The sequence below is a fragment of the Panthera uncia genome (assembly GCF_023721935.1).
Source record: "Panthera uncia isolate 11264 chromosome B3 unlocalized genomic scaffold, Puncia_PCG_1.0 HiC_scaffold_2, whole genome shotgun sequence".
Classification (NCBI taxonomy): domain Eukaryota; kingdom Metazoa; phylum Chordata; class Mammalia; order Carnivora; family Felidae; genus Panthera; species Panthera uncia.
This window is the reverse complement of record NW_026057583.1, coordinates 5,220,369-5,245,110: the sequence shown is the minus strand read 5'-3', so window position 1 is coordinate 5,245,110 and position 24,742 is coordinate 5,220,369. Positions and strand designations below refer to the sequence as shown.

The window sequence follows — 24,742 nt, the reverse complement described above, 5'->3', positions numbered from 1 at the left end:
TTTTGACAGACTACTTTTGAGATGCATCCTTTGACCTAATTTTAGTTGACCTAAATTATTCTCCAGTTACCATCTTTACAGTAATTTGAAACCGTTTTCTTTTCAGCTACGAACAGGTATTTACTGTGTTCTGTGCTAAAATAATATTTCCCCATATGTATCTACAGTAGTGGTTCTCACACTCGAATCTAAGAATCCCTTGGAAGCTTAGTCTCAGTCTTGGTCTGCGTCTCCGGAAACTGATGTGGCAGGCGTGGAGTAGGACCTGGGAATTTGTAATTTTCTGAAGTTGTTAATCCATATTTAGTGATCAGTTCAGGAACACTCTTTTTAAATCTACTTATCTCTTGACATTTTGAGTCGTATTCTCGTTGGTCTTTGCTTTTGGCTGCCATAAAGCCAGGTCATTGGAACTTTGATTTCACTATGTTGAGGCCAGTGCTGGAGCCAGTTGGACTTTTTAACATTTAAGACCAAGGAGCTATTATAGGACCCGTTGTTGATGATGAACAGTTTTCGGCTGAACGCTACATGGCTTCAAAGACTATGGTCCCTAGCAATTTATTTGATGTTTTTTAACCACACCTAGAAACAGAAGAGAAAAAACCGATCTTGGAGTTACTGATTCAGGCCTGCCTAACAATTTATATAAATCAGGTATCACGAACATAGGAATTTAAAGTTATCAAGATCTCTGTGTAATGTGGAAAACCAAATCAGTGCACATTCAGGGGTTGACTCCTCCTAAATAGTTTTCGAGCTAATACGCTTCTATTTTTGTCCCCCGTGAAGGGAGAATTGAAAATTAGTCCCGTTACTGGTGCTTTCTTCAGCAGAAGTAGTGAAAGTAAACGTGGGTATTTTAACGGCGTGAGAAAGAGATTACTGCTTCGATGATGTCTGTACACAGTGCTTATGTCTGCAGTGATCTATGGGTGCCATTAAATTCCTGAAGAGAACGTAGTATAAATTAGAAAATCTTAAACACACAGGCTTGTCATCTGGCCTACTATTTTCAGATTGCTACAGATTAATGTGACCATTTACTGGCCTGGAAGGAGGAAAGTTGCTAATTTAAACCAGATTAGTATGTTCTACGCTGTTAAAGCATTCCTTGATCCTAAAAAGTAAAGATGAAAAGGACTGGTAATTTGATGTTTACATGGGAGGTTTAGTTTCCTGTGGTTGCTGTCTAGAGGCTCCGGGTTTGTGTCCGTGGTATATGGATAAATGCAGGCCAGATGCCAGTCTGCTGTCCAAGCGTGGGGCTCCTGGGGGTGCCAGTCCCCTGTCCAAGCGTGGGGCTCCTGGGGGTGCCAGTCCGCTGTCCAAGCATGGGGCTCCTGGGGGTGCCAGTCCGCTAAGCGTGGGGCTCCTGGGACGCCTGTTGTGTTGCAGGCGTGTCAGGTGTTGGACATACGGTGGTGAGCGACACAGATGGCTTCTAGTATTTAGTGTTGATCAGATCCTAACAGGCAGAAGGATGTGGTTTAACTTTGACCAGGAAAGTGACTCGTGTGTTAGTTAGCATGTGCTGTTTCTTAGCAGGGGTATTTTTGTGTTCATTTTTCTCCACGTATTTATCCCATTTGCAACATAATATTTGTATGCAACATATATAACTGTTAACTGGGATTAATCAAAAAGGATTTATAGAAAAAAAGTTGAATGGTTGTTGGAAACTTTGTAAAAAGTCAACTCTAGGGGCACCTGGGGGGCTCAGTCGGTTGAGCATCCGACTTCAGCTCAGGTCATGATCTCACGGTTTGTGGGTTTGAGCCCCGCGTCGGACTCTGTGCTGACTGCTCGGAGCCTGGAGCCTGCTTCAGATTCTGTTTCCCTCTGTCTCTCTGCCCTTCCCCTGCCCGCGCTCTGTTTTCTCTCAAAAATAAATAAGCATTAAAAAAGTTTTTAAAAACATCAACTCCAGGGTCCCTGGGTGGCTCAGTTGGTTAAGCGTCCAACTTGGGCTCCGGTCACAACCTCACGGTTGGTGAGTTCGAGCCCCGCACCAGGCCCGCAGCTGTCAGCACAGAGCCTGCTTCAGATCCTCTGTTCCCCTCTCTCTGCCTCTCCCTTGCTCTCTCTGTCTCAAAAATAAATAAACATTAAAAAAAATTTTTTTAAATCAACTCTGTATTCTCAGTGAACAGAATATAATAAACTGAAAATGGCATTTGAAACCCTAATGGTTATTCAGTATGTTTTTATTGGATAGGTAGTAACAATATATTCAGACTTCTAATTGTTAAGAGTTATAGGGGAAAGGACCCCACCTAACTTCTTGAGGCTGGATTTGTGTCTTCTGTCGCGTCCCTCCCGGCTCTGCAGAGAAGTCAGCAAGCGAGAGAGCGGGTTCACTGAAGGTGTATGCATCTGAGCATTTTATCTTGGTAATATTGACATGACCATTATACTAATAGAATGGAGAAAAATTGTTTAAATTGAAAGGCTATTCTTAAATTGCTATTATTTTGCGCACTTGAACTTAGTGGTAAACAAGTTAAAAATGTTTGAAATGTGATTTTTCTTAAAAATACTTTGAAGTTCTGGCACCTGGGTGGCTCAGTCAGTTAAGCTTCTGACTTCGCTCAGGTCGTGATCTCACGGTTTGTGGGTTTGAGCCCCATCCTATGTCAGGCTCTCTGCTGACAGCTCAGAGCCTGGAGCCTGCTTGGGATTCTTTGTATCCCCCTCTCTCTCAGCCCCTCCCCTACTCATTCATATTCATTCATTCATTCATTCATTCTCTCTCTCTCTCTCTCTCTCAAAAATAAATAAACATTAAAAAATTGAAAAAACTTTTAAGTTCTTCTTAAGTTCCCTGAAGAAGTCTCTTGGCTTCAAATTCCCCGGTTTACTATGAGTTTATCTTTAGGTTTTATATTTGAATGCTGGTTATTGATCTTTTCAAAAGAAGGATCTTTCTTAAAAATGGAAGCTTTTATTTGAGAATTGAAAACTCTTTAGAACACGGGTTATTTTGTAACATAACTTTAGTGATTAAGAAAGTATGAGGAAATTGCTTTCTCTGCATTTTCTGAAGAGTTAGGAAACATTCAGAAGGATGAATTCCTGAAAGGAATAAGCTAGGCCGCCTTTATTTGGGAGGTGTCTTTTGTTGAAATGCAATAAATTCATGTCAGTTACACTTTTTTAAACTATTTAGGACTAGGAAATCATACTTAGTAGAGTTTGTTTGAATTATAAGCCCCCTTTTCCCAACTTTAAAAACTGACAATAAGTACGTTCAAGCTCTCATTCACACTTCATGCTTGTCGTAAAGCAACACGTTAATTGTATAGCGGTCTGAGGGGCACCTGGCTGGCTCAGCCACCAGAGCGAGCGACTCTTGATCTCGGAGTCATGGATTTGAGCCCCACGTTGGGTGTAGAGATTACTTGAAAATAAAAATAAATGAAAAGCAATCCAAGCTGACCTTGTTCAAGGTACCAAGTCATTTTCAAGGCACTGTGGTGATAAAAAAAAAAAAGTAGATATAGAGAGAAGGTAAGAAAGGGAAAAGTTTCTCTGCTTCTATCTAAATGAGGGTAATTGTTTAGAACGTTATTTTAAGATATGAAAAATAAAATGATTGCTTAGTAGAACACTGGTACTTGGAGAAACTCCTAATCCTCTTACGTGCCACCTCCTGCTGTAACTCAAACTTGTAATAGTAAGATCCTCTGCCTAGCATCGCTGTGACTCCATCCTGTTTCGAATCAGAACGGCTGTTTCTTTTGTCCTATTCTATTATTTTTAAAAATTCAGCTTTATTGAAGTAAATTTGCATACAACAAAATTAGCTAATTTTAAGTGTGCAGTTGTAGTTACGACGAATGTGGTTATAACCACGATGTGGAACGTTTCCGTTACCCCAGAAAGTTTCCTGGTGTCGCTCAGGAGTTCATTCCTCTGCCACCCTTGGTCCCTGGACCTGCATTCTGCCTGGTGGCTCTCTGTAGCATTTCATATAAATTGGATCACATATTATGTAGTCCTTTGTGTCTGTCTTCTTTTACTTGGCACGGTAATTTAGAGACTCCTCCGTGTTGTCATCGGTGGTTGGTTGCTTTTTATTGCTAAATAGTGTTCCATTGTGTGCACGCGTCCCGATCTGTGTATCCACTCGCCATCTGTTGGCTACTCCGGCTGACTTGGTACTTGGCCGTCACGAGTCACGAATGAGGCCGCCGCGAACACGCCAGCACAAGCCTCTGTGTGGACGTGCGTGTGAGTACCTGGGAGTGGACCTTTGCTGTGGTACAAATGGAGCGTTTGTCTCGTAGTCTGGGCAGAGGAGGAAACCCATGTTGAACCAAGAGGATGAAACCTGTCTTAGGGAAAAAGCTGGATTGCCGAGCGACCGTTAATTCTCTTCTTTGTACTTGTGTTTTATGTTTTGTCTTCCCCCTTTCCCCCCAACAAGCGCCTGCCTTTAATTTTAACTGTAAAACCTCTTCAAAAATGATATTCCTTATTTAAACTCAAATTTGTAAGAAAAGCCTAAATTTCGAATGGGCTTGTTGAACCATGACTGGTTTGTAATAGTTCCCGTCCCCTTTCCCCTAGTATTTCTGCCTTCTACTAAGTTTTATTTTTTTGGAGCCTTTTTTTGTTTCTTTCTATATCACCGTTCTCCTCAGAGTTGGGACCTGCATGGTATGATCTGAGTTAAGGGAAATACATAAGTAGCTACAGATAAAGGTTTATGATTTGTAGTGTCATAGTTTGGGGTTTGCTGGAAACTCGGCTGCAGACTGTGTTGGTCTGACTTAATGATTCATGAAGCCTCTGAAGGGAGCTTAATTTGCTGACTCATGCATGTTATAATCTCCTTGGCAGTGTAGGTAAGACTTGATTTAGAAACAAGGGATGCCTGAAAACTTGCTTCCTGCCCTCCTAAATAGATTATGTATGTATACTAATCATACATATTAGGGACTTTCGGTTCAAAATTGACTTAATTTTACATTGGAGTTCATCAGCTTTCTTTCACAGTGTGGATTATTCTGATTCTTGTATTAAAAGAGCATCAACCCGGGCACCCGGTTGGCTCAGGTGGCTGAACGTCCAGCTTCCCCTTAGGTCACGATCTCAAGGTTCGAGAGTTCAAACCCCCATCGGGCTCTGTGCTGACAGCTCAGAGCCTGGAGCCTGCTTAGGATCCTCTTTCTCCCTCTCTGTCTGCCCCTGCCCCCCTGCCTTTGCCCCACTCCCACTCTCAAAAAGAAACACTTAAAAAAGAGGAGCATGAACCGGCAGCAATCAGAGATTGGCATTTGAATTAAGATCAGAGGAAAATTTGGAAAGCTAGTACTTAGGTCCAGTGGGCAGAGGATCTGGTAACGTCTGTCTGAGAAAATGGGAGAGAACACAGGAATTTTGGTTGGGATAAAATATCTTTGCCCGTTTTGCAGTTAGGCATTCTGCGATGGCCTGTTAAAGTGCCTCCTTTAAACAAGGTATGCCATCGGGTTAAAGAGATTAATCTGATAGAGAGCAGGTCAAAGAAGGCCGTAGCTCTGTAACGGATCGGATCTGGAATTAGCTAAAGTACAGTAAATGTTGTGCCCCGGTGCTCATACCTGATGCAGAAGGTATTGCGTATAGGAGACTAAAATTCGTCGCTTCTTCCTGAGTCCTCCTTGTTCAGCCTTGACTTTCTGATTTTGCTGGGTATCTACCCCTCCAATTCCTGTCTTTGTTAGACTGTGAGCCAGGTGATGCGTGCTATCATTCCACTCCTTTCCAAAGGGAATTGTTTGCGCGCTTTTCCCAATAGAGAGACTATTGTTCTGTGCCTCTTGACAAGCAAAAAAAGGAGTGTGGGTATAAGATGCAAATAACTGTACAGCGGTCAAAGCTGTGCCCTACAGCTGTTAGTCTTGTAAAACCCCTTCCACTAGTTGCGAAGAGGATGGTGGAAGATTGAACGGAAGTTACAATGCGCAGGGAAGATGTGTGGGGCCGCTGGGGAGGAAGGGGAGCTGGGCATTAGTGGTGTGGCGGTGTGTGGCCATCAGGATGGTCTCCTTTCCCACGCCTTCTCTCGTTCATAGTCCCCTCTCTGTTTTCTTTCTTTTTCCCTCCAGCTTTATTTCATGGTTCCGTGCCACGGACGTGTTTGTGTATTAGCCGCTTGTGGGCCAGCTTCTCAGTGATGACATTGTTACGTTGTCTTTTCCAGGTGTTCTCTGGTAAATGGGTGCTTCATCAGCTCTTTATTGGCATTTGGAGTTTATTTGGGGAAGGGCGGTTTGATATTTTCCTTGCGTGTTGTTGATCACACGCCTCTTACTTTGGTTCTGCTTTGCTGCCTGGCATGAGCAGAAATTAACCTGATTTGAAGGGACACTCACCTGCAGCTGCACCCCCGGTCGGAAGATGGCAGGGGCTCGGGGGGTCGGGGGAGGACTGTCTGTCCTGTGACCGCGGCGTGGTTTGGGGAAGGTTGGGAGGAGGTGACGTGCCCTTGACTCCGATCCACTGAGCCACACCTTGTCATCAGTGTGGAATGGCATGTGTCATGTAGCACTCCGCCGGGTGTTTGACATGAGAGCACTATAATAACTCACCAAATCGGAAATCAGGGATTAACTGTAATTGCCGTCGGATTGGAGTTTGAGTGGACGGACATCAGATTGGAAAAATGATACTCTTTCTTGTTAGGTATTCAGAATCCTTAGAACATCAGCTTCGAATATTTATCTTTCTCAGGTTTTATTTTGAGATAATTTCAGGGCTGCCTGGGCGGCTCAGTCGGTGAAGCGTCCGACGTCGGCTCAGGTCGTGATCTCACAGTTTGTGGGTTTGGACCCTGTGTCGGGCTCTGTGCTGACAGCTCAGACCTTGGAGCCTCCTCCGGATTCTGTATCCGCCTCTCTCTCTGCCTTTCCCCAGCTTGCACTCTGTCTCTTTCTTTCTCTCTCTCTCTCAAAGTAAACATTTAAAAATGGTTGGAAATAATTTCAAGTTTATGGAAAGTTACATTAATAATACAAAGAATTCCCATATACCCCTTGGCAAGGTTCACCCACTGTTAACTCTTTGCCACGTTCACTCTGTCATTCTCTTATTTTTTCCTGGATGGTTTGACGGTAAGTTGCACGCATCACGTCCTTTTCCCATGTAAGGCTTATGCAGATATTCTGACAAGGCCATTCTTGTATTTTCGAAGACAGTTCAGTTATCGAATAAGGGAGATTTAACACCGATTAATAATAGAATTCTCTAATACATGGTCCACTTCCGAATTTCTCTATTTCTCCCAGAAATGCTCTTCATTAATTTTTCTCCCGATCCAGGATCCAGCCTAGAATCATTTGTGGCATTTGGTCACTTTGTCTCTTTATTGTCCCTTCATCAGGAACGCTTTAGCTTTTACCTTCTTGACGTTGGTATTTTGTGAAGAGTGACCATTTATTTACAGAATCTCTCTCAATTTGAGTTTGTCTGATGTGTCCTTTTGAATACCTTTGGGAAACGCAGAGTCAGCGGGGACACCACGTTAGTGTAGTGATGTGTGCTTCTCGGTGCATCGTGTCAGGGGGCACGTGTCCGTCTGTCCCCTCATCGGGGAAACTAACTTGTGGTCTTTGGATCAGTGTGGTATCTTCCAGGTTCTTCCACTTAAAGGTTTTTTATTTTTCATTTTGTAGTAAGTCATCTGTGGGGAGCTGACTTTGAGGCTGCTCTGTTCCGTACCAGACTTTCCCTATAGACAGTGTTTCCTATCAGACTTTCATCCACAAAGAGTTTCAGCATGCTTTGGTCATTTGGGCGGAGTCATTTATTACTGTGGTGGTTGAGGTTCAAATACCGAATTGCACACACTCAGTGCTATAGGAGGGGGCTTCTTCGGCATCTGATGTAATTTTTTTAAATCTTTTTTTAATGTTTATTTATTTTTGAGACGGAGACAGAGCGCAAGTATGAGGGGGGGGGGTGCAGAGAGAGAGGGAGACACAGAATCTGAAGCAGGCTCCAGACTCTGATCTGGTAGCACAGAGCCCGATGCGGGGCTTGAACTCACGGACCGTAAGATCATGACCTAAGCCGAAGTCGGACGCTCAACCCACTGAGCCACCCAGGCTTGGCCCCAAGCATTTGAACGTGTCTTATGTTGAACTGGAACCGGTCTTCTGAGACGTCCACACAGTGCTTCACACCTGAACTCTTGTACCACCCAAGATAAGCCTGCTCCTGTTTTCTCTTTAGCAGCCCTTCAGAATGCATCCCTTTTTGAATTTTTTCTCTCGGTTCCTTCCATTTCTAGTGGTCGTTTCTTGTTAAGAGATGGCTCTCTTGAGTTTGGGACCACCCTGTTGGTTTCATGATCACGCTCATTTACTAGTGTCCACACTTCACATAGGAAATCCCATCCGCAAACAGTTCTAGGTATGTTTTTACCAGGACAGTGGATTGCCGTTGCCTATAATCTGGCTCGATGCTTAAGAGCAGTAGGCCTGGGAGACAAATCTGGGTTCGAGTCCCGTCTCTGTCACTGATTAGCTCTGTGATCTTAAACAAGTTTCTAGCATCTCCAGACTTCAGTTCCACGATCTAGAAAGAGTTGGCAATAATTGCACCTACCTTTCTGAGGGTGGGATGAGGATTCGCGTGCGTGTAAAATTTGGGGACAGGACCAGTGACACCATAATCACTCATTAAATGTTGATTGTTGTTCGTAGACAGAAAACACATTTCTGTTTTACAGCCCGAGATGGGTACAACTTATTTTTTAGCTGTTGTGTCCTGCTGTAGGCTCGTTTAAACCTAAGGTGATAATCAGCAAGTTGAAAAGAGTTCTGAAGCACGGTTAGGTTCTCGGACAAGTACTTTAACTTGTGTGAAAGTTATTCCATCGGGTTCCGTCAGCTTTTATGAGGTGTGAATTATTTCTTAAACCGTTTGCATGTACATATAAGTAGATTATAAACAAACATTTGTCTTTTGTAGCAAAGCAAACGTGCGGTAACTTACTTCAGCATTAAGTAATACTTCAAAAAGTAGCCAGTGAAATTGAGTATTTGGACGTTACTTCTCATGGTGTTTCTAACCATGTTGCTAATATAAATAGTAAGTTTACGCCGTGAAATGCTGAAGTATTAACTAAAATTCTCTGTAGAAATTTGAGGCCCATGTTTTATATCCAGGTATTCTAGGACATTTTGATTGAATGCAGTTTTATTTTCCAGACAAGCCTTCTAACGCTTGGTAAACCTGTAGCAGAAATGCTGCTATAGAGATGTGCATTGGTCGGTAAACGTGCTGCAGACTTTCATAGCAAATGTTAGAAATACGGCTCTTACTTCAGTCGAAACGGGACCCAGAATCTCATTCTCCCCACCCAGGAGGGTCCCAAGGGATATTCTTGGGGCACTGAAGTCATCCCCATTGACTGTGTGTTTGTAAAAGTCGTTCTTCTGTTGCTGGACGTTTATGCTAAATAAATTAAACTTTAGAGACACAAAAATACCTAGTTTTGCTTATTTGGGGGTATAAATGATCGTATAAAAAGGAATCCTTGCCCACCTAACCTGTGGCCAGGTGAAGAAAAATCTGTGTGGTAAAGTTGCGTATTGCTGTATTGCACGTTGGTGTCAAATACCAAGTGAAGTGTTTTTATTAATTTTCCCTCAACACCCCTTTTTATGTAGCTATAAGAGTGAAAGCACTTCTTAAAATTTCAGACAATTAAAATGTACACAATTTTAACTGTCTCAACTCTGTTTCATGTTAAATGTGTTACAGGAATGAATCTGAAGTCTGCTGCAGTAAAACACTGAAGGCTTTAAAATGTTTTCTTGCATAAAACTCAAACTTTAAGTAGCTGCTTATGAGGATAGGGAAGGCAGGAAGCTAATGTCTGTCTCAAGATACAGGACAGCTGTTTGCCCATCAGCTTCAACTGTGTGAGTAGACTCAAGCCCATGACCCTGTGTGACCCTGTGTGACCCTGTGTGATGGGGGTAGTCGCTTAAAATGTTTAAATCTGAAGTGTTTGGAGAGACACCGAAGGCAGCATGATGAGACGTTTTTTAGGGTCTGTTTTTTTCTGGTGGGTAAGATACTAAGGGGGGGGTGGGTGGGAGATATTTATTTATAAAATATTTTTGAGAGTAAATGCATCTTTTTTTCAGAATTATTTTAAGCATTGGAATCTGCATTACTTAATTGTATTATGGTGAAGCAAAAGGTCAGAATTCTTCAGATTGCTGTTTATTTTGCAATTGATGTCAGCTTTTTAGTATTAATGTTTTTAAGGGACAACCATAGAAATGTATTTTGGAAATACAGCGTTACATATCAATGTAGGAAATTGCTCTTGGGAATAATTTCATGACGTAAATTACAACTAGTAATTTTTGAATAGCTCTGTTTAACTAGAAAGAACATGTATTTAAAAATAAAGGAACTCTTGGTCCCTAAATGCAGTTGGAAGTCTTTTAGACTTGCCAACTTTGTGTTTTAAAAGTGCTCTGATAATAATGTAAGTACCTGTTGAGGAAAAAACTTCTTAATCAGTCGGAGGCCAGCAGGGATGGGGGCTGATTTTTTTTTTTTCCCTACTTTCCCCTGGTTCTGTTTGTGTTCTGTATCAGCCTTTTCCCTCTGCGGATTTAGGAGCAGGACTCTCAACGGGACGACCTCCCCGCTTAGGGGAATGCGTGGTGTGGACGGAAGAGGTGATTAAAATATCAGCCGTTGCTGGAAGCAGAATGATGAGCGTGTAGACAAAAACGTGTCACGTCTTATTAACGGTTCAGGGAGGCTTCGGGGGAAGGGACGGCATTTGCAGTAAGGCACACTTACTCTGCCTCTCACCTCACCGATGTTTTGGCTGAAGGAAAGTCACAATCGAGAGTCTCTGGAACCGGTGAGGTGGTTGCGAAGGCGTTAGAGAGCCCGCAGAGCGTACCCCGGATGTGGGCGCTCGGATGAACGTGGCTGGAGGGTCCGGGGCAGGGGGGAAGGGTGTGTGGTCCGTTCAGAAGCGCGGAACACGCCAGGTCACGGTGTGTCCTTCCCCCTGGCTTGGCCAGCGGATGCGCAGCCGTGGGGGACCCTCCGCGGGTCGTCTGATTCCTGATCTTCCAGAAGCCCTGAAAACTTAACAACCTCCCTGTTCTTAGTGCTGACGCGCGCTAAGGTTCGAGTCTGCAGGCCGAGCCCAGTGCTGCCTCGCGTCTCTTCCCTCCCATCTTCTGAGATGAGTGTCAGAAATAGAGAAAATTCAAGGTGAAGGAGGCCTTTAGAACATCCTCATGAAACTTGGATGTTGAAGACGAGGTTAGGCGGAAAGGACACACATGGGCAAGAGAAGCTTCTGGAGCTTTCTCTGTGTCCTGTCCTTGTGCCCCGGGGCAGGTGGAGGACAGGGCTGAGGGAGGAGTGCTGTGCGGGGGGGCCAGGGAGCACCACCCGACAGGCCCCCCCCCCCCCCCCCCCCCCCCCCCGCCTCTGCCTCACGCACCGTCTACCGTGCCTTGTCGCCGATCCCGCACCCACTTCCGGAACAGAGTCCCACCCAGAATGTACACGCAGGTTTCACTTCTTTGGTCGTTGCGTTTTGCAGTAAGCGCGAGCACAGAGCCCCGGGGTTGCGGAGGGCCGCGTAACACGAGTCCGTTAACGCGGTTCGGTACTCTGGCCGAGAGTCTGGCTGCATGGGGTCACATCCTAGCTGTGCCTTCTCACAGCATGTTTTATTGAGCATGTGATTTGGTCCGTGCCTCAGCGCCTGTCCTCTGTAAACAGACGTTATGATTTGATACGCGATCTCGTGCGGCCAGGTGTCAGCGACACTTGCAGGATATTGTACTGTTAAACTTCGGCTGCTGCTGTAGCGAGGAGGGAGCACCAGGCCGTGTGTTCCAGATCCTCAGTAATAGATTTTAAGGCTTTAGGATTAAGAATTTGGAATCACAGGGCTCCTGGGGGGCTCAGTCGGTTAAGCATCTGACTCGATTTCAGCTCAGGTCATGATATGGTTCTTGACGTCGGGCCCGCCTTGGGCTCTGCGCCGACAGCGTGCATGCGGCCTGCTTGCGATTCTGTCTCCCTCTCTCTGCCCCTCCCCTGCTCGAGCGCGCGCTCTCTCTCTCTCTCTCTCTCTCTCTCTCAAAATAAATGAAAAGAAACAAACATGGAATTTGGAAATCACAAAGTAAGGTATTTTCAGGTGGGTGTTGTGGGCAACATTTCTCTAGTAGTAGAATGGGAATCCCTAACTCTCCTGACCTCCTGTGCTGGTCAGCTATAGACACTAGCCCCATTTCAGATTCTCGGTAGCCTGATGTGGCTAGCGTATTTTCTAGATTTCTAGATTTGAATCAGGTAATGCATTTACATCAAACGTGACCTGCCTGATGACACACACCTCTTACTGTCTAAGAGCACAAAAGATTGGCTCTTGCAGCAAATGTGACTCCACAAAGGAAGAGGGAAGGAAACAAAAATATTTCTTGCAAAATCGCGGTGCAGGTGAGGTATGTTTTCGCTGGGTTTTAGACCATTTACAAGTCCTCACAACTTCTCAGAAATAAAGGTGGGGACGAAAAGCACGTCAGACAGTGTTGCACGTCTTGAGTTCTGTCAGGAGTGACAGCTTCTGGGAGGAAAGTGAGCGTTCTGTACGTTCAGACGCTGGCGGAGTGCGCTCTGATCCAGAAGCCCCTTGGACAGCGGTGCCGTTCGGGGGGGTACGCTCATCTAAGGCTCCGGGAGACCGGGTATCAGTCGGTAGTTCTCGTGTACCGGAGTCCTCTCTGTGCGGGACGAGCCTACTAAAGGCCAGAAGTTGTGTGGATTTCAGCCGGATGGTCACTCTTACTGTGTTTAGAGACAGTGCAGGAGCCAGGGCACCAAGAAGTAGAAACGTGACTTTCTGTTCCACGAGAAGTTACCAGCCACCACATTCTACTCGAGGAGCAGAACACATTTGGACAGACACCTGTCCTCACTAAAGAAAGAACACGAGAATGGAAACTCTTACGGAATTGCAAGAAGATTACGGCTTGGTATCTTTTTACGTGTGTGGTGTTGTACCTCTTCCCCACCCCGCCCCCGAGTTTAGATTGGGTCACCGGGTCGGGCGATCGCCCGGGTCCAGCAGGCTCGCCTGGAGGGGTCACCCGTGGTGCCGGCCGAACAGCGGGAGCTGAGGCCTGTGGGTACTACGGAGTGTATCGGAGGGGGTGTGGACAGGGAGGCAGTGACGGGCGGTATGATACCGAGCCCTCCTCACATCCGTGGGTGGGGGGAGCCTCGTGCGGCATTTTCACGGAGTGCTCACGAAGACCTAAGTGTGAGGTTTTCTGATGTGATTTGTAATTTAGGGAAGAAGTTTGGAGAACTTCAGATGGAACGATGACCTGTGCGCACTCGGGGCATCTCCCGCCAGAGGCGGAGAGGCCGCCTGATGGGGCTGGCGGCCTGGTTGTGCTCTAGGGCGTCGGTGCCGGTGTCTCGGCCTTATCCCAGATTGGCTTGCTGTTGGGCATTGTACGCTCTTAATCGGGAACTCAGACTGGATTTTCCATATCTGTTTTAGCTATTTAAACCCCTTACTTGAAATGAAGTCTTCCCCAGAAACCTGATCTATAAGTCCTAAAAGGACCTGTTCTTGAAACGGAGAGGTTTCAGTCTTCCACCTCCACTTTCTCCCCACCCTCGCCCTCTGCCTCCACCGTCGTTGATTAGAATTCAGCTTGGGGCGCCTGGGTGGCTCAGTCGGTTGAGTGTCCGACTCCAGCTCAGGTCACGATCTCGCGGCCCGTGAGTTCGAGCTCTGCGTCAGGCTCTGGGCTGATGGCTCAGAGCCTGGAGCCTGCTTCCGATTCTGTGTCTCCCTCTCTGTCTGCCCCTCCCCCGTTCATGCTCTGTCTCTCTCTCTCTCAAAAATAAATAAATGTTAAAAAAAAAAAATTAAAAAAAGAAAAAGAATTCAGCTCCGAGAAGGATTGTCTGAATGGTTAGCGCGACGGGAAGATGCTTACCACGCACCCCCTTAGGTGCTTTCCGATTTTAGCTTTGACTGGCTGTTCACTGAAGCTGGCCACGATACTGCTGCTTATATTGAAAGGCGGTAACGGTAAACGACCCCAGAAACTAGCATTTTACTTTCAGATCTTGTCGGTCCTTTCGCATCGTGCTCTGCTCCTGAAACTATGGGAACAGCTCTTCCGTCATCCGAGTCCAGATGATCTGTACTTATGGGTAATTGAGTTTGTTTTTTTTCTGGGTACGTTACCTCTTTACCAGTCCTGCCCTTCTGTGCATTATTAGCTACTAGGAGGAATAGAGCCAAGTGATGCCTTCTCGTTTGCAAATAAGCCCTTATGGACATGTGTTCTGTTTGTCGACAGCATACCAGACCTCTCCTCGTTTTTCTGCCATTTCTCCTTCTAATGTTGTCACGCAGCCGTACCGGTAAAGTCTCCTGCAGTCCCTTTGAGAACAACAGGAGGTATGTAACGGGGTGGTTAGGGAGGTGTTCGCGAACCGCACCTGCTAAGCCTTCCTTCCCGTCCCTGTTGCCTGCGGACTGCCACTCGGGCTCCTCAGCCTGGCCGCGGAGGCGCTGCGGGTGAGGGTCCTGGTGGGAGTCTGCTCCCACCTTCCTGTATCCCAGGCGCACGGGGTTCGCCGCCCTGGTGAGACCACATACTGGCCTTTATCCTGCCCTCCCACCCCTCCCTCCCCCGGTCAATATGAAGTACACGCGCTTAGCAGGTTCTTCATTGGCAGTTATCTGGAATAAGCAGTGTGTCCTGTCGTGAACTTTTGAGAGGAGCATTTGGAAACCGTCCCCTCACACTTTTAGTCCCGAAGGTCTTATGGCCCCCGTCGGAAGTGACACGTATTCGGAGACGTGCTCGCGGGCAGGCGCGGTCTGTGGCCAGGCGGCCTCCCAGGTGTCCGGCCTCTGCTGCCGCGGCGGGGACAGAGTCGGGTTTAGGACTGCAGCCTCTGCGCCTTCGGTGGGGTTCCGGCCGCCCCGTGGCGCTCCCTCTCCGTGTGAACTGCCGGTGTTTGACCTGAAAAGCCACCGGGGCGGAGATTTCTGTGCCTTTATGGGTCAGGAAGTGTTTGGCAGTCGTCTCGCTTGATCCTCCCGAGTCCCGTAAATTAGAAGAGACACGTTATCGCCGAATTTTAATACGAGGAACCAGAGGCTGACCATTTATCTTAAGTCGAAGGTGGCAGAATCGGAACCAGCTTGAAGATCAAGCCCGACGTGTGTTGTTCCCACTGCGCCCCCGTGTCCCTGCGGCTCTGCTGGGGCCCACGGTTGTGCCTCTTTCCGCGATAGCACTTGTTACCCTTCTCCCCAGGGTGTTACGCTTTCGCCGAAAAAGAAGTCAGCTTCCGGAATACCTTGCAGTCATCTTGGCCATCTATTTTTTTAATGCCCCTGTGAAAGTCGAGTCCCCAAACTGTATTTTTGGTGCCGCTTGTCAGCATTTTGTGTTTTTGTGCCAAGAGGACCGATGTAGTTTTGGGGTTAGATGTGCTGTCTTTGCAGATAGGTGAAAGTCACACATTAATATTCCTGTCCTTCTACGTCTGTTGATCCTTGAGAGCAGAGCTGTATCATAACTTCTGTCTTTTACAGCGCGTAGGGGATCGGTCAGCACCATAATCAGTGTATCAAACAAGGCACCCTTGCCGGGAGAGCTGGGACAGAAGAAAGTAAAACTGACTCTGTTGAATAATTTTGCTATGTATTTCCTGATAATATTTCAACTACAACATTTTGGAAATCATTCATTTGCTCCCCCAACATCTATTTCAGTACTTGTTGCTATGTGCCTGGCATTGGATCCAGAACTGGGATTGGCAAGTTGTGGCCCACTGGCCAGACAAACCCACTTTGGCCACCTCTTTTTGTAAATACAAGTTTTATTGGAACGCAGCTCTGCCCGTCCATTTTTTTCCCCAGGATTAGACAATCTAACTTCAATAATAAAGATACATTTGGGGTACATTGGTGCTTAAGAAAACAACACGTTCATTTTTGACATCGTTTACCATGAAAGAATTAAAAAAGCATTGGACCTTTTAGCAATAACTGGATTCTTGTTTCAGTTCTTCCACGTCATCCATCCATCCGTCCGTCCGTCCGTCCGTTCGTTCGTCAACCAACACAACTGCCTTCTGTTTGCTGGGCCCTGTGTCAGTCACTGTTGGGATCGTGACTCTGCCTTTGCAGAACAAGTGTAAAGGACAAGCCGTTAGACAAACCACCGAGGATAGATAGCACAGAGTGCGAAGTACGGTGAAAAGCGTACGTACGGGGTGGCACAGCAGTGCCCAGGAGAGGGGTCAAAATCCGATGGAAGAGAGAGAGGGGTCACGGAAGGCTTCTTAGAATAGTAATCTTGATAGGAATCTACGAGGATAAGTAGAGACAAAATGTGCAAAAACTAGGGGGTGTGGAGTGAGGGGAAGGAAGGGTATTTTAGGCAGAATGAGCAGCCCCGGTGAAGGCATGGAAGGATGGAAAGTATCTACTGACATCGTTGCCGTTGTTTTTGTTTTTGTATCGCTTCTCATTTCTGAACTTCAGGAACATGCCACCTTTTTAACAGAAGAAAGTGTAACCAGTAAACTATTCAGAGGAAACACAGAGGCAGAGAGAGTAAGCCTCTCATCCGCAGCCCTGCCTCACCCCTCCCCAGAGGTCAGCGCTGTCCGGGTGCCCTGGAGCCCTCGTAGCCCTTTTCGGTGTATCCGCAGACAAGTCTGTTTGTAAACGCAGCTCATTTTCCTTCCTTTTGCGTGTGAACTTCTGCAGCGCTGGTCCTCACCCACCGAGGCTGCGGTGACGGCCCGCGTCGCTACGGACGCGCGTTTGCACGCACGAGCGGCGAGTATCCGAGCGCGGGACTTTCTGTGTCGAAGGGTGCTATTTTCTCTTTTAATAGCCAGTCAAGTCTCCTGCCAAGCAAACTCGCGGGTGCCCGTTTCATGCCGTCCGTCCGAGGCTTTCGCGCTCGCACGCCCGTTCGTTTTGATGACGACTGTGACTTCTTTCTCACGACCAGAGTGGCGGTGAGCAGCCGTGACCCTCCACCACGCGGCACACAAAACCCGGGTTATTCACGCCTCGGCCCTTTAGAAAAAATCGTTTGCCAACCCCTAATCCACAGTGCTGGGAATATATTCCTGAAGAAACAAGATAATTGTCTCGTGTATTTAGTGGTTTTTCCTTTTTAGGTTACTTACTCTCCGTCCTTACAGACCGTGTTATTCATTCGTCGTTCTTGGTTAATTCCTGTCGAAGGTCGGTGTCGACGATCACAGGTCGCTGTCAGTTCTTTCCCTCTGAATGTGTGTAGGTTCGCGTCCTTAGTAGGCCTGTCCCCGAGAAGAGACACCGGGTGGGAGCGGTGTGCCCAGGCTGTGTCCCCGGCGCACCTGAACCGGGGTGTGGGTGGGAAGCTAGGACGAGGACGACTTTGCTGTGGTGCCAGTGTGTCAGAATAAGCCCACGAGGAAGAGTAAAGTGACGTGTCCTCAGTATCAAGGTTTCATAAAATTAGTAATTTTATTGCTTCGCCAAGAACAGTCGTAAGTGAAAGCGGCTTTATTTATTTTTGGGCGGAGAGTTCCTCAGTGAAGAACACGGTGACATCTCGTACAGTGTGGCTCCTGCTGTCCTGCTGGGGCTCCAGCTGTCTGGCCCTCCATCGCTTTTATACCCCCGGTCAGCCTGGTAGCAGAGGCAGACCACCGGCTCACACGTGACCTCCTGGGCCTCTGAGAGGGTCTCCGACGTCCCCACGGGTCCAGAGGGAAGCTTTGGGAGCTACTGATAGAGAGCATGGCCTGTAGCCGGGTTGCTTCGGGCAACTCAGCTCCGTCACCCAATAGCTGTGTGACCTCCACAGCAGTTGACTTCACCCGGACTCCGTGCCTCCGTGTTCTCATCTGTGAAATGAGGGCGGCGACAATACCCACTTCACGGAACTGTCGTGAGTTGACGTTCACCCGGTCCTCACAACAGGGTTCGGTGCATGAAGCACTATGGAAATAGCGTAAATACGATCGAATAGTAAAACCAGTTATGCTCCCATAAAAAGTGCCGTACAGAGTTTCAGCGGAAAAGAAGTGATTTGAATTTGGAGGTTGACCATATGACACAGAAGAAATCGGGGAGATTCATTTACAAATGCTGGATGTTAAATTGGAGATTTGCTTTGGGAAGAGTGTCCTTAAAAGGGGTTGAGACAGAGGACGAAGCCGGGTCCGCATGATTGAATCATAAGCTTCTGGGTCAAAGAATTAAAAAAAAAAAAACCGGCCGTGCAGGTGGATCTTGCGTATCTAGATCTTAGTTTTGAGAAGAAAAGTGAATGAAAAGCCATGAATGTGGGACCCAGTGGGAAAATATGAATGCCCCCCCTCCGCCTTTTGCAGCCAAGAGTGTTGAGCTGCCTTGTGCAAACAACTCTGTCTTGATTCTTTAAGGTGTGCGACACAGAGCTAGGCCGGTTTGAAAACATAAAATTGACTGCAGCAGAAGTTTAATTATAAAGTTACTTCGTTTGGTGTGTAGACGTAAGTGTGAAGCCCTCTCTGAGTGAACGGAATCAGGAGACACATCCACGAGCTTAGAGCGCGAGGCCAGCCATCTTTGTTTGGTGCACCAACTGCAGAGCCCTGTGTCGTGCCCCCTGCTGGCGGACCTAGGTCTCTTCTCAAACAGCAAATTCGTTTTTTCTTTTAAAAAGAGTCCATTCCAGCTTCTTGCCTTGGGGTGAACACCTGAGCACTGCAGGTTGTGTGCTGGCAAGGTGGCAGGGCCGTGCCTTTCTTGCGGGCATCCGACAAATACTGAATGCCTGCCCTGTGCCGAGGGTATTTTCACAGCAGTGAACAGAATGGACGAAACCCCTGCCATGACTGAGATGTCATTGTAGTAGAGGGAATACAGACAAAATAAGTGTAATTCGGCAGTAGATTGAGATTGAAATTAAGAGCGTTGAAGAAAAAACTGGAAAGGATGATAAAGGATGCCGGGACAGTTTTAAATAGGACGGTAATGGGCGTCCTCCCTGCAGGGGTGCCACCGGGACAGACCTGAGGGAGCTGAGGCAGCCTGGTCCTCAGGCTGCCCGGGGGGTGGGCGTTGCAAGCATGGAGTCCTGGAGAAGGGACAGACCTGGCCGGAGAGGAGATCGGATCACGGGGGACCAGATTGTGAAGAGCCGTTGTCATGGTGAGGAGTTAGGCTCTTACTCTTGGTGAGTGGAAAGCAATTGGAGGATTTCGAGGCGGCAGGCAGCGTGATTTGCTTCAGACCTGACGTGGTCACAGGCCACTCTGTTGGAAATAGACCGTTGGAGGACAAGAACCGAAGGGGCTTCTGTACGAGGAACTCTACCAGCCGTCAATTTCCGCCTTACAGATTACCTCGAATGTCAAGGCTTGAAGCAACAGACGCATTTTTCCACACCATTTCTGTCGGGGTACGTGAGCAGCGGAGCCGAGTGGTCCTGGGTCCGTGTCTCGTGAGGTTGCGGTCTGCGTCTGCCAAGGCCACAGTCATCTGAAGACTTGAGCGGGGCTGAAGGATTGGCCTCCCAGTCCATTCACACAGCTCTTGGCCAGAAGCGTCAGTTACTCGGCACCGGGCCCGTCCTCATTGCATGGTGGCCGGCTTGCCCGGCGAGTGACCGAGGAGGAGGGAGCATCTTTTATGAGCAGGTCGGAGGGGTGTAGCATCGCGTCCACGTCCAGGTCGGCGCTGACCAGTGTGGGAGGGAGCCGCAGAGGGCCTGACTTCAGGAGGCCTGGGCATCGCGGGGGCCGCCTTGGGGGCTGCTGGCAAACAAGTAGAAGATGAGAGTTTTTTTTTTTTTTTTTTAATGTTTTTCTTTATTTTTGAAGGAGCAAGAGAGAGAGAGCATGAGTGGGGGAGGAACAGAGAGAGAGGGAGACACAGAATTTGAGGCAGGCTCCAGGCTCTAACCTGTCAGCACAGAGCTGGATGTGGGGCTCGAACCCACGAACCGTGACATCGTGACCTGAGCCGAAGTCAGACTTTTAACCGACGGGGCCACCCAGGCGCCCCTAGAAAATCGGAGTTTTAGAGGATGCCACTCGGGGTCGCTTTTCACAAGTCACATGTGCAGGAGTGTCTGACGAGGTGTGCAAGAGCTTCACGAACGCAACACACACTGGAAACTTGAAGGAGACCTAAGTTAATTGAGGCACGTGCTGTGCTTGTACGTCTGTAGGTTCAATATGATCCTCTTGGGTCGTCTTTTTGTTTAATAGAAATTGGCAAACTGAATCTAAAATTTGTATGGAAACGCAAAGAAGCCACGAATAAGCAGCATAGTCTTGAGGAGAAATAAACTGACACCGGACACCCGAACCCGAGCTAACCCCAGATTCCTGAGGTCCGTAGTCCTTTCCAACAGGATAGGCAAATGGCCGAGTGGGCGAGGAGTGAGGGTCCAGGAGAGGGACGTCTGCACCTGGTGTCCAGCGCGTGGACAGAGGTGAGGCCGTGGTGCAGTAACAGTCTCTTTAGCAAATGATTCTGGACTAATTGCATATCCACGTGCGGAAGAACGCGAACGTGAATCCCTACCTCCTTCCATGCAAACACCCCGACTCCGGGTGAATTCCAGATCCCCGTGTGAGCAGTGAGGTCACAATGTGGACAAGAGACACAGAAGACATCCCCATGACTGAGGTTCAGGCAAAGATTTATCGAATAACTAAACAGAAATGACAGAAAAAGTTTATCAGATTAGTTAACGATCAGCCCAATAGCAAGGATGCACGAAAACCTTTACTAGACCCTTCACACGAGAAGACACCCGGATGGCCGGGAAGCACATGCACGTGAGCTCAGCTGCCGTAGTCTTCACGGCCGTGGAGATGACAAGACGGCAGGGACACGTCACCGCACGCCCGTGGGAGCACTTCCACTAGAAAGGCAGATGTATGGATTCTTAGGAGGCTTAGAAACCCTGAGAGTTTATTCTCGAGGTTCTGCAGGCCCGGAGTCCGATATCCAGGGGTTGGCAGCGCCCTGTCGGGAAGCTCCGGGAGAGGCCGTTTCCCTCGTGTCCAGATTCTGGTGGCTGTGTGTGTTCCGTGGCTTAGGGCCACGTGGCTCCAGTCTCTGCCTGTCTTTCCATGCCCTTCTCCTCCGCGTGCTTCTCCCTTGTGAGATGTGACTGCATTTTAGGTCCACCAAGGGAAGCCAGGATAAGGCCCTCGTGCCGTCAGGTAGTATTAACAGGTTCCAGGGATCAGGACAGAGACGTGTCTTCGGGGCCACCGTTGAGCCCGGTACAGCAGACAGCGCTACCTGGTGGTCAGATCCGGAGTAACAGAATGCTCGTCTGTTGCCAGGAGAGCGGAAATCTGCACGGCCGCTCTGGGAAGCTGGTAGTAACCCGCTAAACATGAACGTGCGTGCAGGTTGCCCCGCGATCCAAGAGTGAGCGTTCCCGTGAAACCTTCTGGAAGCTGAAATAGGCTAAGAAAGAAGCGGTTACCGTTAATTTACATGGAAGACTTTCTGAACGTTCCCAGACCCAGGAAGTGAGGTCGCTTAGGCCGACTGCTGACACGTGCACAGAATAAACCAAGACGAAGCACAGATGTGTGCAGACGCAGATCAAAGCTGGGACGGCTCGATGCCCGGGTGCCGAGTGTGGTCCTGGGGGGAGGGGGTGGGTGCCGCTCCGGCCGCGGGATGCGCGCCGCCTCTGAAACAGCTTGCTGCAAAGTAAGCACTCGGCACTATTTCCACTTTTTGCCTTTTTCCGTAAAAGCCAAAAGTCGTCTTCGGATTTCTCAAAGCAGGTACTAATGTAGATCTTTGGTGAAATCCAGGGACAGAACACAGCCCTGCGGAAAGCAGGGGATACTTGTGTGACCGTGACCCAGCCCTGCCACTCCTCGCATAGACACTCGGCAGAAATGCGTATGCTTGTTAATCGGAAGACACATCCAGTAATGTTCAAAACCGCAATATTCGTCCTACTCAAACTGGAAAGTTCCCAAATTCCCGTCAGCATTAGAATGAATAGCGAGCGGTTTGTTCGTACAAATGTTCTAGAGAGAGCCGTGAGAGTGAAGGGACTGCAGTCAGGCATGTTGGCCTGGTTGCATTTCAAAACCAGTTTGAGAGAAGCCAGACACCGTGCGTGTGCACTGTGCGAGTGTGTCCGTGAAAGCCGGAGGGCGGGGAGGCACGCCGGGGTCTTAGAAGTCCGCACGGGGACTTGGGAGAAAGGGTGATAACGGGAGAGGGGTGTGAGGCAGCTCTGGGGGCTACTGCCGATGTTCTGTTTCTAAACGGGCTGCTGGTTACACAGTGTTCAGTCTGTGAAATTTTAGGCTTTACACTTGGGAAGTGTACATTTTTATAATAAAGAATGGGAACTGTTGGCTTTTTTCTGTAGGTTTCTTTATAGGACATCGCGATTGAACTAAGGGAATACTTTTCATTTTGATAGACATTGACTCTTCTCTTTAATTTGAGAGTTTTATTAGTAGGACAACATTCCGTACTGGATTCCAACATCCCTAAGAACTTTGAGTTGCCAGTGACAGAAACCCAGATCAAACCACAGCAAAACCAGAGTCCGTCTCACGTAACTGGGGGGTCTGAGAGGTGGAGTGGTCCTCAGCAAGATGGGTCCAGGAGTTCTTGGCTCCCCCCTCCCCCTTCCCTGTTGTGCCTTTGTTTACCATTTCAATTGTCACGTGGCCACTCGCTGTGGCGAAGGTGGCCCCCGGTAGCGCCCTGGTTTACCCCGAACTGTCTCCCACGGCTGGTCATCCCGGAGCAAAGTCTGCCTCTTTCCCAGCAGCACCTGTAAAATCCTGGGACGACGGCCGGCCCTGCTGGGGTCGCGTGCCCCCCCTCTGAGACCCGTCTGGCCCCGGGGAGGAGCCCTTAGGCCTACCCAGAGCAAATTCAGTGTTCCTCCCACTTGGAGGAAGGTTCTGTGGTCTGAGGAGTGAGGAAAGAAATGTGCTAGGCGGACCTGAACCATCCGTGTCAAGAGTACGGTTATCTCCCCAGTTATCAGCCTCTAGGTGTTCCCGTACCGGGCATTTATTTATCCGTGGTGAGTAGAAGGCACCGTGCTGAATAGAGGCGGGTTTGCAGCAAGAACATGCCTGTCATTTCTCACGGCATCGCTGCACTTCTCCGCATAAACACACCTGAGCATGCAGGTGTGGATGAGGGCCTGCCTTTTCTAGTCCTTTCTCCTTCCTGGGTGGTGAGCGTGGGTTTCATTAAGAGATGAGGCTTCGGCAAGAGCACGTAGTACTTAAAATTGGCATGAGTGTGGATTAGAGAGTGCCACGGTTCGTGGAGTACCTCTGCTGGAGTCCCAGACCTGCCTCGCTCCCCCCACCCCCCGCTCCCCTGCATCATCTGTAGTGTTGACCACACGAGAGTCATTTGTTCATCTAATCGAGCAGGTGACAGATGTGCTTGTCACCTGCTTCTGTTTGGCCCGCGAGCTGTGAATGGTTTTTGTAGTGTAAGTGGTTGGGGGAAAAGAATCAAAAGAGTAACACTTTGTGATGTGGAAATTCTATGAGATTCAAATTTTTGTGGACCTAAGGACAGTTTTTTTGAAACCCAGGCATGCTCGCGGGCTTACGTATTGTCCTGACGGCGGCACAGGTGAATGGTTGTGTGGGGACAGTGTGTCTGTGGAGCCTGTCTGGTCACGGACAGGGAGTTTGACAGCCCTTGACGTAGGGAACAGGGGACTGCTGTCCAGACAGCTCCAGAGTGTCCTCAGTCCAGTAGGAACCCCAGTCCAAAGCCCCTGTACCTGGTCAGAGCGAGTGGCATTCGTCCCAGGTATTTTGTATCAAGTCATGCTTTCTGATCTCCTTGCTTTATGAACCTTCCCGGGTTTTGTTTTTGTTTTGTTTTGTTTTGTTTTGTTTTGTTTTGTTTTTTTCGTCTCTGCAAAGGTTCTTGCCCCCCCCCCCCCCCCCAGAGCACAGATAAATTGCCCATTTGATAGCTGGTAGGTCTGCGTGCTCATAACTCTGGCAAAGTACCGCATGCCTCAAGAAGTACTGACCTCGAGCACCCATGCCAGGATATGTGTTCTTCTGTTGATCAATTATTACTAAAACAGAAAAACAAAAAATACGTAATCTAGCATAAATGTACTCTGCCCTTTTCTGGAATCTTTGTTTGATAAAATTGCAAAGACAGCCAATTCTGAGTGGTATTCCAGTGGTTCAGAAGGCAGAGGGTAGGGGGAAACCTTGTCTTAGCACTTGGTGCCTGTAGTACGGCTCAAAGTTTAGTGTGCATTCGTACGTAATCCCACATTCTCTGTCTTAATTTTCTTCTAAAGGTAATAGTAAAGATCCCCAGTTGAAAAGGTCAAAGTGCTTACCTAGGAATTAAAAACTCTCATGCTCGTAAAGCTCATCAGGTAACGGCAAGGGAAGGTGGTCTCGCATTGAGAGCGCAGGCTCTGGGGGGGCTCCTGGCCGGTGGGTTTTAATTTGGGGGACACGAGTCCACTGTTGTCAGGTCTTGCTATTTTTTGAGAGAAATCGGAAGTCTGGAATTTTTACGTGACACCCCCAATTTTTTATTTTAAGTAGCCTCCCCCCGCCCAACGTGGGGCTTGAACTCACGACACTGAGATTAAGAGTCACATGCTCTACTGACTGAGCCAGCCAGACGCCCCACATCCCCTAATTTTCTAATACA

The 24,742-nt window shown here is 48.0% G+C and overlaps 1 protein-coding gene across 14 annotated transcripts in view; it reads left to right on the top strand.

Annotated features, from left to right (window-relative positions):
* Positions 1–24,742, top strand: part of ZFAND6 (zinc finger AN1-type containing 6) — a 73,756-nt gene that overhangs the window by 29,963 nt on the left and 19,051 nt on the right. For 9 of the 14 annotated variants that reach the window (XM_049614362.1, XM_049614366.1, XM_049614367.1 and 6 more), the window contains one exon: positions 9,757–9,917. The exons of 3 other annotated variants lie outside the window; for them this stretch is intronic. The gene's annotated coding sequence lies outside the window, so the exon portion shown is untranslated. Of the gene's footprint in view, positions 1–9,756; positions 9,918–10,136; positions 10,202–14,372; positions 14,474–24,742 lie in introns of those variants that run through there. 2 more of the 14 variants (XM_049614372.1, XM_049614360.1) reach the window with 2 other exon arrangements.